This window comes from Crinia signifera, chromosome 12 (genome assembly GCF_055691185.1).
Source record: "Crinia signifera chromosome 12, ASM5569118v1, whole genome shotgun sequence".
Taxonomy (NCBI): Eukaryota; Metazoa; Chordata; class Amphibia; order Anura; family Myobatrachidae; genus Crinia; species Crinia signifera.
Window position 1 is genome coordinate 66,715,133 of NC_139228.1, and position 14,046 is coordinate 66,729,178.

The 14,046-nt window shown below is 48.7% G+C and overlaps 1 pseudogene across 4 annotated transcripts in view; it reads right to left on the reverse strand.

Annotated features, from left to right (window-relative positions):
• LOC146049672 (B2 bradykinin receptor pseudogene) overlaps window positions 1-14,046 on the reverse strand; it is a 34,327-nt pseudogene that overhangs the window by 5,148 nt on the left and 15,133 nt on the right. The window contains exon 1 of one of the 4 annotated variants that reach the window (XR_014466179.1): window positions 1,449-1,494. The exons of 2 other annotated variants lie outside the window; for them this stretch is intronic. The product of XR_014466179.1 is annotated as a B2 bradykinin receptor pseudogene, transcript variant X4 (transcript). Of the gene's footprint in view, window positions 1-1,448; window positions 1,495-12,471; window positions 12,630-14,046 lie in introns of those variants that run through there. One more of the 4 variants, XR_014466176.1, reaches the window with a different exon arrangement.

Here is a 14,046-nt window from a genome sequence, read left to right on the forward strand (position 1 = left end):
TGTCTTAGATTTTTATCCATTGGTCCTTTCTCTACTATCTCTACTATCACCCCCCCCCCCCCTCCTGCGATTCTAGGAATGCCCATCAACCATCAATGATTTCAAATAATCTATGGTTTATGGCAGATGTTGAATACTTTTGCCATCGATGTGGGAGGACCAGATGGTTTCCCTACATCGATGGCAAATGAGAACCAATCAACTTTCAAATTTTTTTAAGGTGCCGGGACATGGAGCATAGCTCCGCCCCCCACACCCGGAAGTCCCGCCACCGAGTTCTGATTGACCCACGGCCTATTCAGTCAGATATAATGGATGACCATCGATAGCTACAACAATCGATGGTTATCCAAGTAATATGTTACTACTATCGATGGCAGGGTGCAAAATCGCCATCAATGCCAACCATCGATGGTGTATGCACCAATGCCTATCCCTACTCAGCAACAGCCAAAAACCTTACTACCCCTCATGCCCACACACCGCTATCACTGCCCTGCCTCCTGCCCCGTAACTTCCGCCAGTGGGGACCCGCTCACCCTGTGTTGCCCACATTCCCCTATCATGCTTTACCACCCAGCCTCCTGCTCTCATGCACCCTAACTCCCACCCAGTAGGAGGAGACACTGACTCAGGGCCACCGTCCTGTACTCCTGTGCTGCCACGCTGGACCCTCACCCACTGGCAGAAGCTGCACAGTGTCCCCCACCCTCTTTAGTCCCCCGTATGCCCACGCACCCCTATTACTACCCAGCTTCCTGCTTTCCTGAACCGTAACTTCCACCACTGGGGAGTCGCTGACGCTGTGTTGCCCACATACCCCTATCATGCCTCATAGCCCAGCCTCCTGCTCTCATGCACCCTAACTCCCACCCAGTAGGAGGAGACACTGACTCAAGGCCACCGTCCTGTACTCCTGTGCTGCCACGCTGGATCCTCACCCACTGGCAGAAGCTGCTCCGTGTCCCCCACCCTCCTCTTTAGTCTCCCTTATGCCCACACACCCCTATCACTACCCAGCCTCCTGTTTTCCTGTGTCGTGACCTCCGCCATTGGGGAGCCGCTGACTCAAAAACACCCTACTATACTATTGCACACACACACACACCTAAACAACACGCACAACCCCCCCCCCCACACCCACACCCACAAATGTCACTGTACCCTGCACAGTATCAATGTACATCTTACTCTGTAACCACTTTTTAATTAAACAAAACAAAACAATACACACCCCTTCCAAATCATACGCTCTCTATGTAACACATTTCACATAAAACTCAGGTTGCACTACAGGCATCTTTCATACTTAATTCTAACCATATTTCTCATATACAAACTTTCACAAATTAAGGGGGCGCAGCCAGTGGCGTAACTACCTAATTTCCGCCCCCCCCCCCCCGCCGCAGATTTTTCGGCACCCCCTCCCCTCCCTCCCCTCGGCGTACCTGCCCAGCCGCATCTGCGGTCACGGTCCCGTCTCTCCCGGCGCTTGCTGCTATAAGGAAAATGGACTCTTAGAAAATGGCTGCCCCCATACTGCAGACAGAAAACTGTCTGCAGTATGGGGGCAGCCATTTTCTAAGTGTCCGTTTTCATTATAGCAGCAGGAGACGGGACCGTGACGGCAGGGCACCAAACAGCAGCGGGTAAGTGGTAACTATAGCCCCGCAGACCCCTGGTGCCGACATGTTCTCTGCGCCTCCCCGCCACCGTGGGGGCTGCGGAGCTATAGCTATGCCACTGGGCTCAGCCCCTTACGCCGGTGTGAAGAGCGTCCGTAGGGCGCGATGAATCCCCTAGTGGATAATATGCAGGCTGCTGGGGAGCAGCTAGCTTCAGGGATTCCTTTAGCTACCAGCTCTTTGATTACTGCCTTCCAGAACTCTGCTATCTTTGGGCATGGCCAAATCAAGTGCCAGAATGTTCCTATATTATTTAAGCACTTAGGACAATTAGCGTTATCTCTACCTCCGATCCTATATAGTAGTTCTGATGTCATATACGTTCTGTGTATCACGTATAATTGCACTTGTTGGAATCTTGCCTGGTTTGTTGCTTTCCTTATATCTGCCAGGGCCCCCTGCCAGTCTTCCCCCGATATATACTTCCAATGTCAGCCTCCCATTTAGTTTTCAATTCTGGTAGGTCGTCGTTATGGAGCTCCTGGCTGAGGGCCCTGTAGAGAAAGGAGACCTCATGCCTTTTTGGGCATATTTTCAATAGTTTTTTTGTACGAGAAGATTACAATTTTGGTTTCCCTCCATCAAATTGAGCGTGGCAGGCATGTCTTACAGGGCCGTTTCTAGACAATTTAGCTCCTAGGGCGAAGAAAAAAAAATGCGCCCCCCCCAATACATAACATGGGATAATAGAAATTACGCGCGCCTTAGGCGCGCGTCGAAATAGGGGGTGTGGCTTAATTTTAAAAGGGGTGTGGCTTAATGTGAGGCGTGGTCTAGCAGGAAAACAATTACCTTATATCAAACTTTTGCAACCTGCATGACCAGACATTGGTTGCTGCAGGAATTGTTATTGTCCTCCCGCACTTAGGTTGGCCGGCTGAAGGCCACACACAGTGACCTAGTACGCCTCACAGATCAAGGCCAAACAATGACAGGCTACTTAAATCATTATACACTATTTATCCGTGATGCCAATTACACATTACGCCGTACACTGTGATGACGATTACATATTACGCCGCACACCGTGATGACAATTACACATTACACCGCACACCAAGATGCCCATTAGACCCCACGCTGTGATGGCAATTACACAATACTCCACACATCGTAATGCCCATTACACATTATGCCCCATGTGCCGCTGCCGCACAACTGATGCCGTTTACTAATATGCCCCCACAGTGCCAGATATGCCCCCACAGTGCCAGATATGCCCCCACAGTGCCAGATATGCCCCCACAGCGCCACACATATGCCCCCACAGTGCCACACATATGCCCCCACAGTGCTACACATATGCCCCCACAGTGACACAAATATATGCCCCCACAGTGACACAAATATATGCCCCCACAGTGCCACAAATATATGCCCCCACAGTGCCACAAATATATGCCCCCAGTGACAGAAATATATGCCCCCACAGTGCCACACATATGCCCCGTGACAGAAATATATGCCCCCACAGTGCCACACATATGCAACCAGTGACAGAAATATATGCCCCCACAGTGCCACAAATATATGCCCCCACAGTGCCACACATATGCCCCCAGTGACAGAAATATATGCCCCCACAGTGCCACAAATATATGCCCCCACAGTGCCACAAATATATGCCCCCACAGTGCTACACATATGCCCCCACAGTGCCACAAATATATGCCCCCACAGTGCTACACATATGCCCCCACAGTGCCACAAATATATGCCCCCACAGTGCTACACATATGCCCCCACAGTGCCACACAAATCCCCCCACAGTGCCACAAATATATGCCCCCACAGTGCCAAACTCACTTTTTCGTTTTCTATGCTGCTTCCAAGGGGAGCGCATCCTGCCTCTCTCCTTCCCCTTCAGTGTGTGTACCTGAGCTGAGCCGTCAGCCATTCATATCTCGCGCCCGAGATCTGATTGGCTGACAGCGGCAGCCCAGTGACTTGAGCGAGGGGACGGAGAGACGCACGATGCGTTCCCCTCCCCTCTCCAGCGTGTAGTCGGGCCGGCCGGGGAGACAGCGGCGGCGGCTGCGGCGGCTATGGTAGCTGCGGCGGCTACAGGGTTTTGGGGGGGGGGAGACTGCCGGGCGCCCTGGCTGTTTCAGAGGCGGACAAGCCGTGCGGCGCCCCGGGCTGCTGCACGGCTTGTCCGCCTCTAGAAACGGCCCTGATGTCTTAATTGGATATAGCTATACAGATATTTATTAGGAATTGAGTATTCCACTTTTAATGACTGGAAGCATCTAAGTCCCTCATTATCGTATAATTGTCCCAGCTCTAATATTCCCTTTTCCCCCCATATCTTCGTCACCTGAAGGTTGTTTAATTCCTTCAGTCCTCTAGCATTATGTAAGGGCATTTCTGGGTCCTCTCCCTGGCTCCCTAACAACCCTTCCACCTATCTCCATATCAGCATAGCCTGCTTTATTAGTGGAGGCCATTTCCGTCTAATATTGCCTCTCGGTAACATCTGTAGAGGCTTATGCCCTGTTGATGTATATTTAACCATCTCCATAATTAGGCCAACTTTATTCCCATCTTGCACCCATGTTTTTAAGTGGGCCATTTGTACTGAGAGGTAATAGTGCCAGACATTTGGTAGCACCAATCCGCCCTCGTCCTTCTGTCTAGTCAATGTGTATCCAGTAAGTTTGAAAGAGATCAGTGTCCCTGCAAAAACTGCTTTCACTTTCTGTTATGACATCTTTTAGCACACAAAGAAGTATTTTGGTCCTTCGAGTGGCCTCTAGTGGCCAGTGGCGGTACTTCACCTTGTGAGGAGCCATATAATAGTATAGTAGTAATATACGGAGTGAGTCTCATACCCCTTTCAGACAGAAAAATCCCCAAAACCCAGGTATTTCGCGGATACAAAATCCTGGGTACAACTAGGCAGCAAGGGGCTGACCCTCTTTCACACAGGAGCAAAAACCCGGGTATTTCCCGTGTCGACCCCTTTCACACAGAAGCCGGATTTTTCCTGCAAAACTCTGTGTGTCATAAGAATAGGAAAGTTTTAAAGGCACACAGAGATGAGGTCATCAAAAGTGGGTGGTGACTGCTCACTGCATTGCATTAACCATGGCATGACACAAGGATATGTTGTAAACTAGTTTTATTGTTTTTAGATACTGGAAGGTACATATTACCTCACATGGCTGTCAGTATATTTGCAATGTTTGAGTACACTGTGGCATCTTTGACTGTCCCAGTCATCTGTTTGCCGATATCCTCCTCCCCTCTCACTGCCAGCAGCTCTCACCTCTTGCTTCTACCAGTGGGCCATGCTATCCTTTTTTCAGCTCCCTAATGACCTCAGAGGCCAGCTCCATTGCCATGCCCTCCCAGCCAATCAGAGAAGCCTATCCTCACCAGAGGCGTAGCTAGGGTGGAGCCGGTGGAGCACCAGCTCCAGGCGCAGGAATGTCACCTGGCGCCGGAGCTGTGCTCTCTGCTGCTGGCTCTCCCGCCCTGCTCGCCTGCTTCCTGCTGTGCCCAGCGTCAGAGACAGCCCTAGCGGTGGCGGGCGCAGGGTCCCGACACTGTAATCTGCAGCCGTGCGTTAAGTTATTGCTACAGACAGCCGGGAGACAGGACTCCCGTAGCTGCCTGATTAACACAGGCTGTGTGGGGACTCCTGCAGTGCCTCATAGGGGACAGAGCGCCCCCACTCCCCTGCAGACAAGGAAAGGAAATGTGTGTGTGCTATACATCATGTATGTTTGTAGGTTAGGTATGCTGCAGGTGTGTTATATGCTCTGTGTGTGTGTTTGTTGTGTTTATCATGTTATATGTACAATATGTTTGTAGGTATGCTGCATGTGTGTATATTCTGCGTATGTCTTATATGCTGTGTGTGTTGTGCTATGTGTGTGTGTATAGGATATGCTGAGTGTGGGTTTTGTGTGTGTGCATGCTATTTGTATGTTTGTAGGTATGCTGAGTGTATGTACAGTATGCTGTATTTATGTATGTATGTTGTGTGTCTGTGTATATATGTATGCTATGTGTGCGTGTCTGTATGTATGTATGCAAGACAAGGTGGGCCCCTAAAAATGACAATGGGCCTGATGTAATGTCGTCTGCGTTCGTCGCCCGTGTAGGATGCCAGCCAATCTTTTTTTAAACATGCATTCAATTACAGGGAAAAACGTGCCTTGTAAAAGATTGTCCCTTTAAATAAGTCTGACCAGCCCACAGTCATTTGCTAGGGCCACCCCTTGTCCTAAGTACCCGGCCCCATTGGTCAGGAGCCAAGCTGCGCGTACCCTCACCCCTGCCCCCAGTGCCCACAGCAGCAACTACCACCTCACCCAATAGGTAATGCCACTATAATATCTAACAATGCACGTTTGTAGTGTTTGTGTACAATACACGTGTGTATGTGTGTGTTATAGACTTTTTTTGCAGGGGGGAGAAAATTTTCTAGTTACGCCACTGGAGACAGCGTGCACCGTGCGACCCGCTAGCCTCCTGCTGGCCCCCGGCCGCGCACCCGCTAGCTTCCTCCTGCTGGCGCCCACCCGCTGAACCCATCGGCTAGCTTCCTCCTCCTGCCGCCCAAGATGCCGACCACCAACCCCGCTAGCTTACTGCTGCCAGCCAGCACCACCCGCCCTCACGCTAGCTTACTCCTGCTGCCCGCACACCCACCCACATGCTTGTTTCCTCCGGCTGTCAGTTAGCTTCCTCCTGCTACAATGCAGCCGCTAGCCTTATGAGTCCTTCCGTCGCCCACCCACTGCTAGCTGCCTTCTGCCCAGTATTTATGTGTATGAATGTGTGGACTGAGTAGGGGGGGCATTCAGTTTGCCTAGGGTGTTGACAAACCTGGCACCAGCCCTGGCAACGAGCAAGGTCAGTCCCCTTGGCAACGAGCAAGGTCAGTCCCCTTGGCAACGAGCAAGCTCAGTCTCCCTTGGCAACGAGCAATTTCAGTCCCCCTTGGCAACAACCATGAAGCCCCTTGGCATCGAGCATAAAGCCCCTGGCATTAAGCATGAAGTTCCTAGCAATGAGCAAGAGCCCCACCTACTACAAATCGGGGGCGGGGGGGGGTAAACATGCCCTTGCTCCGGGCACCGCGGCACCTAGCTACACCACTGATCCTCACAACCAATCAGCCAGCACCCCACCAGGAGAGCCAATCAGTGCCTAACAATGTGTAATAATCCCAAAAACCCGGGTCGTTTCCTTTCAGACAGCCAGCGACCCGGGTTTTTGGAATACAGACCCGGGAAAAACCCAGGTAAATACCTGGGTCGGTGTCCCGGAACTTTAGACCCGTGTTGACCCTTTCAGACAGAAGAAAAACCCGGGTCGACACGGCAAGAGCAGGGAAATTCCCGGGTCTTTTTTTCTGTCTGAAAGGGGTATCATTCATTGCACAAAGATGTACATATGTCAAACATGAAGTAGTTTTATTTATGCCAATTAATTGTACATTTTAAGCTAGAAAGACCCCCAGTCTGGCCCAGTCCAGGCCTGGAGCACCGAGAGGGGCAATATCCATGACTTGGGCACAGCACAGGGTATGAAGGCACATAGGTACCATGGTGGGTCATGAGTTTGGGTGTGACGTCGTCGATGGATGTTGATCACAAATGGAAATCTCTTTGGAGCTTTCAGACGGTTACGGGGGCAGCGAGAAGAACATCCCTTTGTTTTCCCTGTAATCTTCTGTAGTGCTAGTGACATGAGAATGATATGACTACGTACAGGGCGAGGCAGAGAAGCCTGCCAGATTTTAAAGGCTAACAAAAAGTCACGGTAATGTTGTTCAAATGTTTTAGTATATTGGGCCTGATTCACACAACTGCGCAAAACCATGCTGCAGGGGAGGCAGGGTGTGTCTGACCATTTGGTCGACACATGAAAAGGATTGGTATACCTTAGGTCAGCATGGTCAAAAGGTCAACTTGCGAAACTTCAACATGTTTTTCACATTTTTTTTAATACTTTACCATCCAAGTGGACGGAGTCTGATTTATAATAGTGTGTTAAGCATGGCGGCGCTTATACGATGTCCATGTCGACCTATGTCAACATAAACACCCAAAAAAAGCAAAAACTCACGTCAACCTTTTTTCATGTCCATGGTTTTCCATGTCGACGTATTGCTTATGTCGACCTTTTGACCACGTCGACCAAAGGTGTGTCAACCTATGGCCAACACTGACCCATACCCACAGGAAGAGGGTGACCGTGGCAGCAGTGGGCCCTTAGACCTCTCTGCATCGGCTGCACCAATGGTAGTTCCGCCTCTGGCGCCACCTACTGCTACATTGCTGCTTTAGTACTCAGCAGCGATAGCTCCTCCCCCACCTCTGAAGCAGCGATAGCTCCTCCCCCACCTCTGAAGCAGGTCCATTATGACTTGTGAGTGTGAGGCACATCCCTCCTGCTCGGGGAATATATATTTCCTCCTAATTGTGCGACAGAGACCGGGGACATTCTTTTCCTTTTGTGTCTGTTTCCCCTGAATGTGTCAAATCAATTATCTCCCTAATTACAGTATTGTGAAAGCACACAAGATCTGGTCTGGTTTCCCGTATTCACACTAGGAAATAACAGGTCTGCGTACGTAGCGTCAGCTTCCCTTCATATCCTAAAACTCCTCAGAACTGTGTGATCGGGTGTGGATCAGTTGGTCACCAGCTAGTTGTTTAGACAGTAATTAGGGCGACATACATTTAGGTCGACATAAATTTGACCCGAATATCGACACAGTCAACATGGACACAGGTTAATGCTACGCTTGCTCGGCACACTATTTTATTCTCCCACCACGCCCTAGTGGATGGTAGGGCATGAAATACTGCCTGTCGGCAAGTCGGCTCAAAAAACAGTGAAAAACCCCATGTTGACCTTGTGACTGTCAACCTAATGACCCTGTCGACCTAATGACCTAACCCATGTTGACCTAGACTCATGTCAACCTTCTTGCATGTCGACCTAAATGCATGTCGACCTAATGACCATATCCCATGTGTTCTTACTTGGGGACCCCGCTTATAACAATCTGCATTTATTATAAGGGGGTACGATATTCCGGCTGTGGGGATGCCGACATTCAAATGACCTACTCTGACGTTCTGATACAGAGCATGCCGACAGCAGCTCCGTAGCACTCCTGGTGCTCTCACCCTACCCCCTAACTCTAACCCTCCCTTCCATGACCCTAACCTTGCCTCCCTGTCAGGCTGACTGTAACCCTGCCAGCTATTGCCTAACCCTAACCCCCATACCCTGCCACCTAAACCTAACCTACCCCACCCTGCATCCTAACCTTAATCCCCCCTTCTAAGTGCCTAAACCTAAGCGCCACTCTCCACAGCCTAACCCTATGTCCCCCCCCCCCCCCCACTAGTGCCTACACTTAATCCCCCCCATCCCCAGCCGCAGGCTAGCCCATCCTGTATACTCATCTATTGGGATGCTGGCTGTCTAGATTCCAGTCTTTTGAAGGTAATAGGATGCTGGCATATACTGGATGCATTTACTCTCCTTGTCCGCAGGGCCGGATTAAGAATGGGCCTGATGGAGCTACAGCTCCAGGCCCACTCTCCAAAAAGGTCCTTTTTGTAAATGAGGACTGGGGCTTTTTAACGAGCCCAGCCCCGCGTCGCTAGCCCCCCGGGAACTGGAGATACCGCCGGGCAAAAATGGAACATTTTCCCAATAGGATAACATGGGACCCGCTTATTCTGACCCCCAACCAGTTCCGATGGCTGACAGTTCCCGCCTGGCATCACAGAAGCTCGAGGTTGATTTAATTTGAATCCAAATAGCTAGGCCTTCAATAATATACCAGTTCATATGGGTTAATTGGTTCCAGAGATATTGTGGGTAAACCGATTTTTTTTTTTATTTCTGAAATGTAATTTCATGGATGTTCATGTTCGTTGAGAGCAGATTTCTCTGGAACCAAATGGCCCAGATTCACTGGACCAAAATCATTTGAAGCCCACTTAAAAGTTCTTCAATATTCTACTGGTCTCATGTAAATGATTCAGTTGGTTCCGAAGATACATTATAGCCGGTTAAACAATATTACCAGTTAAAAGCGGGGAGGACATTGTTTTCTCTACCCTTCACACCAGAAAAAGCAGGGACTAGGCTGGTGTAAAAGGGGCCAGCCTGGGAATGTCCCTGCATGATCCTGGGACCATATTCCCAGGTAAGTCCCTGCATTTTCTAGTGTGAAAGGGTTATTATTTCAAATAGCCGGGATCTGCATTGCTTTGAATACAGCCGGGCAGCCTCCTCCTCTCTGCCTGGCTGTCAATGACTGTCACTTCTGCCGGTGGCGGCTGTCCCCCAGTTACCGGGAGCATGTAATCCCACATGGCAATGAGCATGGAACCCCTGACAATGAGCATGGAACCCCTGGCAATGAGCATGTAGGTAAGCAGCACTTATGTAGTATAATTTTTTAATAAGCATTATGGTGGTTGGCATAATACATAATGGACATTATGGTGTGTGGCTTAACATGTAATGGACATTATGGTGTAAATTTTAATGCTCGCCTTTGGCGCACAATATCCCTGTTTATGAAGCATATTGTGAATTTTACCTCAGTCCGTTTTGGTATAGTGTGAATTTTGCCTTAATCTTTTTGCCATAGTATTAATTTTGGCTCAGTCGGTGTGAATTTTGGCTCATTCCATGTGGCACAAGTACAGTATAAGGGGGTTACTATTGTGTTGCATGATTTGTATAAGGGGTATATGGTGTGGTAAATTTAGGTGACCACATAAAAGGTGCTGAAATGTTTTCTACCAAATTTTAGCTTTCAGTATTTTTTTTATGACTGGAGTGCTGCCTCACCCCGCAAGTAACTTAGGACATCGGCATCCTGCGGGTGCACCTTTGGAGGGCACCCGCCAATATATCTCCCTGCATCCTGTGAGTGCCGGAATTTGTAAAAAAAAAAACAAATTTAAGGGTCAAGGACCTGAAACGTTGACTACCTACAGTTGTGGGTTTCATTACTTTACATTACCTGCTGTGTATACGAAGAGTGCTGTTGATTGATGCAGTTCTACATATCCCAAATTGGGAAGACTAACACCGTTCAGGTGGTTTCCAATATGATGAGTGCTGGGCAATTTGTAAATATATATTAAACTTCACCAGCACTTCTCTTAATAAATGTGGAGCCTTATGTGTGCCGCCTACTTTCCTGTGACCATATAGAATGGACTCACCCTAACCACCGTAACTCGGATTTGGGACACCGGAGTGCCGGGGAAGATGAAAATGGCAATATCGCACTAGTAGATGGGAGCCGTAAGAGCAAGAAATATGCACATCTGAAGAAGGAGATCTATAGATTAAATACATCTGTTGGGAGGAACGTCCTATATAACCTGTTACGCATTGTGCTTCTGACCCTTTTCCTGTACAAGGATTGGTTATAATTCTCTTGGGGAAAAGAATCACGTGTAGCGAGAAGTAAATAATAGCAGGGATGCTATAAGGTTTCCGAGCAGAGGCGTAACTCTGGGAGGCAATGGAGTCATCTGCCACTGGGTTCCTGCTCCCAAGGGGGCACCTCTTCTCTCCTGCGAGTTTTAATCAGTAAATTTGAAAGCCGTCTATCTCTTCTGTGGCTACTCACCCTCCTAGCAGGACAATACACATCACACTCTCTCTTTATTCTAAACATATATTGTTTGCAAGTATCCCACCCTGCATTACAACCTATGACCTGTTTCACTAGAAGCAGACACCTTACTGGTTGAGCTATTTTCTCCTCAATTAGTAGTCTGCAAATTCTAGCTATTTGACGTTACTACACTATATAGCTCTGACGAATAGTAATGGTTCTGAACTAACAATTATACATAGTCAGCATCTACATAAAGTGCAGGAGCAAACAGCCCTCTCAGTAAGGTTTTTCCCTCCAGTTAGAAAGGTCACAAGTTCTAATCCAGAAAACTGCTAAGCAATTTATTTCAAATAAATAACATAGTAATTAAGGCTGAAAAAAGACATTAGTCCATCGAGTTCAACCTATCTGGCTTGTTCTTTTATATATGTAAGGGGAGGCGTTGGGGTTCCGGGTAATTGGAACAAGCCCTGAGCCGATTAACGGGATTCTATTTTTCTGTACTTTTCTATCATTCTGGAATATCTAATGGAAAAACTATAAAACTTCTTTGGAAGACGACGATTGTATATCTATTACATCACCAACGTTTTCCTCTACAATACCCCATCAATTTAACCCAAGCCGTGATTATTCTGCGTAAAGGTATTGTGGATCCCAGGGGTTCCCAAGCTCGGTCCTCAGGACCTCACACAGTTCACGTTTTCCAGCTCACCTCACAGGTGCACTCATTACTCACTGACACATTTTAAAAGACCCACATGTGGAGCTAATTATTTCACTTGTGATTCTGCAAGGAGACCTGCAAAGCATGCACTGTGTGCGGTCCTGAGGACCGAGTTTGGGAACCCCTGGGATAAAGACCTCCACTGGGAACACTACAAAGCTGCCTGATCACTTGTAATTTGAGGTTACGGATTGCTTACAACGCTGAAAGTGAGACTTAGTTTATGTATTGCTGACGTTCACCATAAATAGAAAGTTAAGCGGACTGGGGGAGTGTGTGTGTGTGTGTGTGGGGGGGTAGAAGTCCAGGAATAAACAATATTCTCCATCTTTGCAGATTGAGCAGAAGTACATAAACACAAGGCAGGGAATGGGAAAGTCCACAAATACACAGAGAAAGAAGAAATTCTTATTCGTAGAAAAACACGGATACATTACCTGGGAAACAATGGATCCCGCAAAGTATATTCTGCAATGAAGCTGTCAAATTTCTCTGTGTGTTTTGAGTGTTTGTGGTGATGTGGGCTATACCCTGTGTGAGTGAGTGATATCATCGCCAGGAGAGGAGGGATCACAGGCATTACTCAGCCAGGGAAGTTCACATATCAGCTGCTGGGCAGACGAGGGCTGATACATGCCGTCTGCTCACCACCCTGCGAGTTTGTGCAACCACGGTGGGATTTCTTGTATCTAGATCTAGAACACTGGATCTCAAAAAGACCAAAGGGGGAGGTGTATCAAGGCTTGGATAGAGATGCAGTGGAGATGATAGACTGCAAATCACATCATTTACATGGAGAGAGGACCCCAGTAATGGGCACTCATGCATGGGTGGTCTGATTACTGCATGAGCAGTTGGTTGCCAGGGGCATCTGCAGCACAATGCGATCACACCAGCAGTTGTGTTACTTGGGTATGGGTAAAAACCGGACCCGGACAAGACCCCATAATGTCAGCTCCGGAGTCAAGTTTTACTTTGCATGCCGCACAGAGAGCTCCTGATCCTGCAGATGATTATTAATATATTATTTTGGGCGGGATTCACCAATAACCCCCGCTGCACATCGCCGGCATTCGCATTGTTAATAATCGCATATGCACTAACATATGCGATTATTAACACCAAGGCGAAGGCTGGCGATGTGCAGCGGGTTCCCCCTCCCTCCCTGCACCCTTATCCGCTGTGTGGGTGCTCCGTTTCCTCCTCCCTGCACTCGGAAGAGGTCACTGGTCCGGGCAGCACAGCAGGAGGCTGCCCGGACACAGGTGAGGGGGGGGGTGCGCGGAGTGGCGGGGGACGCGAAGGGAAGCCCATAGGCTTCCATGGGGTTACGCCATATAGAACTGGTGTAACCCCCCGCAGCGAAGCCCCGGTGTCGGGGCTTTGCTGCATATGGAGATGCGGTAAAAAACCCGAAAACTGGGTTTTTACAGCATTTTCAGTTTGGTGAATCTCGCCCTATGTATTATGTACATCATTTCCTATTGCTGCTAAGGCGGTGAAAAATAAAGTCAAATTATTGGAACAAAATCCCAATAAGTGATGAAGGGGCCCCCTACAGGTCAGCCATTCTAGATGTAGGCAGTGTAATCTGGTTATTCCGATAATGACAAGTAGGTGATTTCCATTCTAAGCAATATCCATTCCATCTCTCCACATGCTTCCATATAGTGAATGGCTGTCCGCAGTCTGATTGGTGGATAGCTCCAGTTACCCACCAGTCAGCAAGCTGACAGCCATTCACTGTCTGGCTGCACTCTGATTGGTGGATAGCTGCAGCCATCCACCAATTACCAAGCTAACAGACCTCCTATAGCCTGGGTGGCTGCTAGGAAACGGTGCTTGACCAATCTGATTGGGTGTAATTCACAATCAGAATCCTCATTCTTTACCTACTTAACCAAGAAGCTGTGGAGGAGGTTGTCCAGATCGTATCTGCTCATAGGCCCTGGTCTCCAACCTGTGCATCTCCCCGATGTTATGATGGTTGTGATAATTACCGATATTGGGCT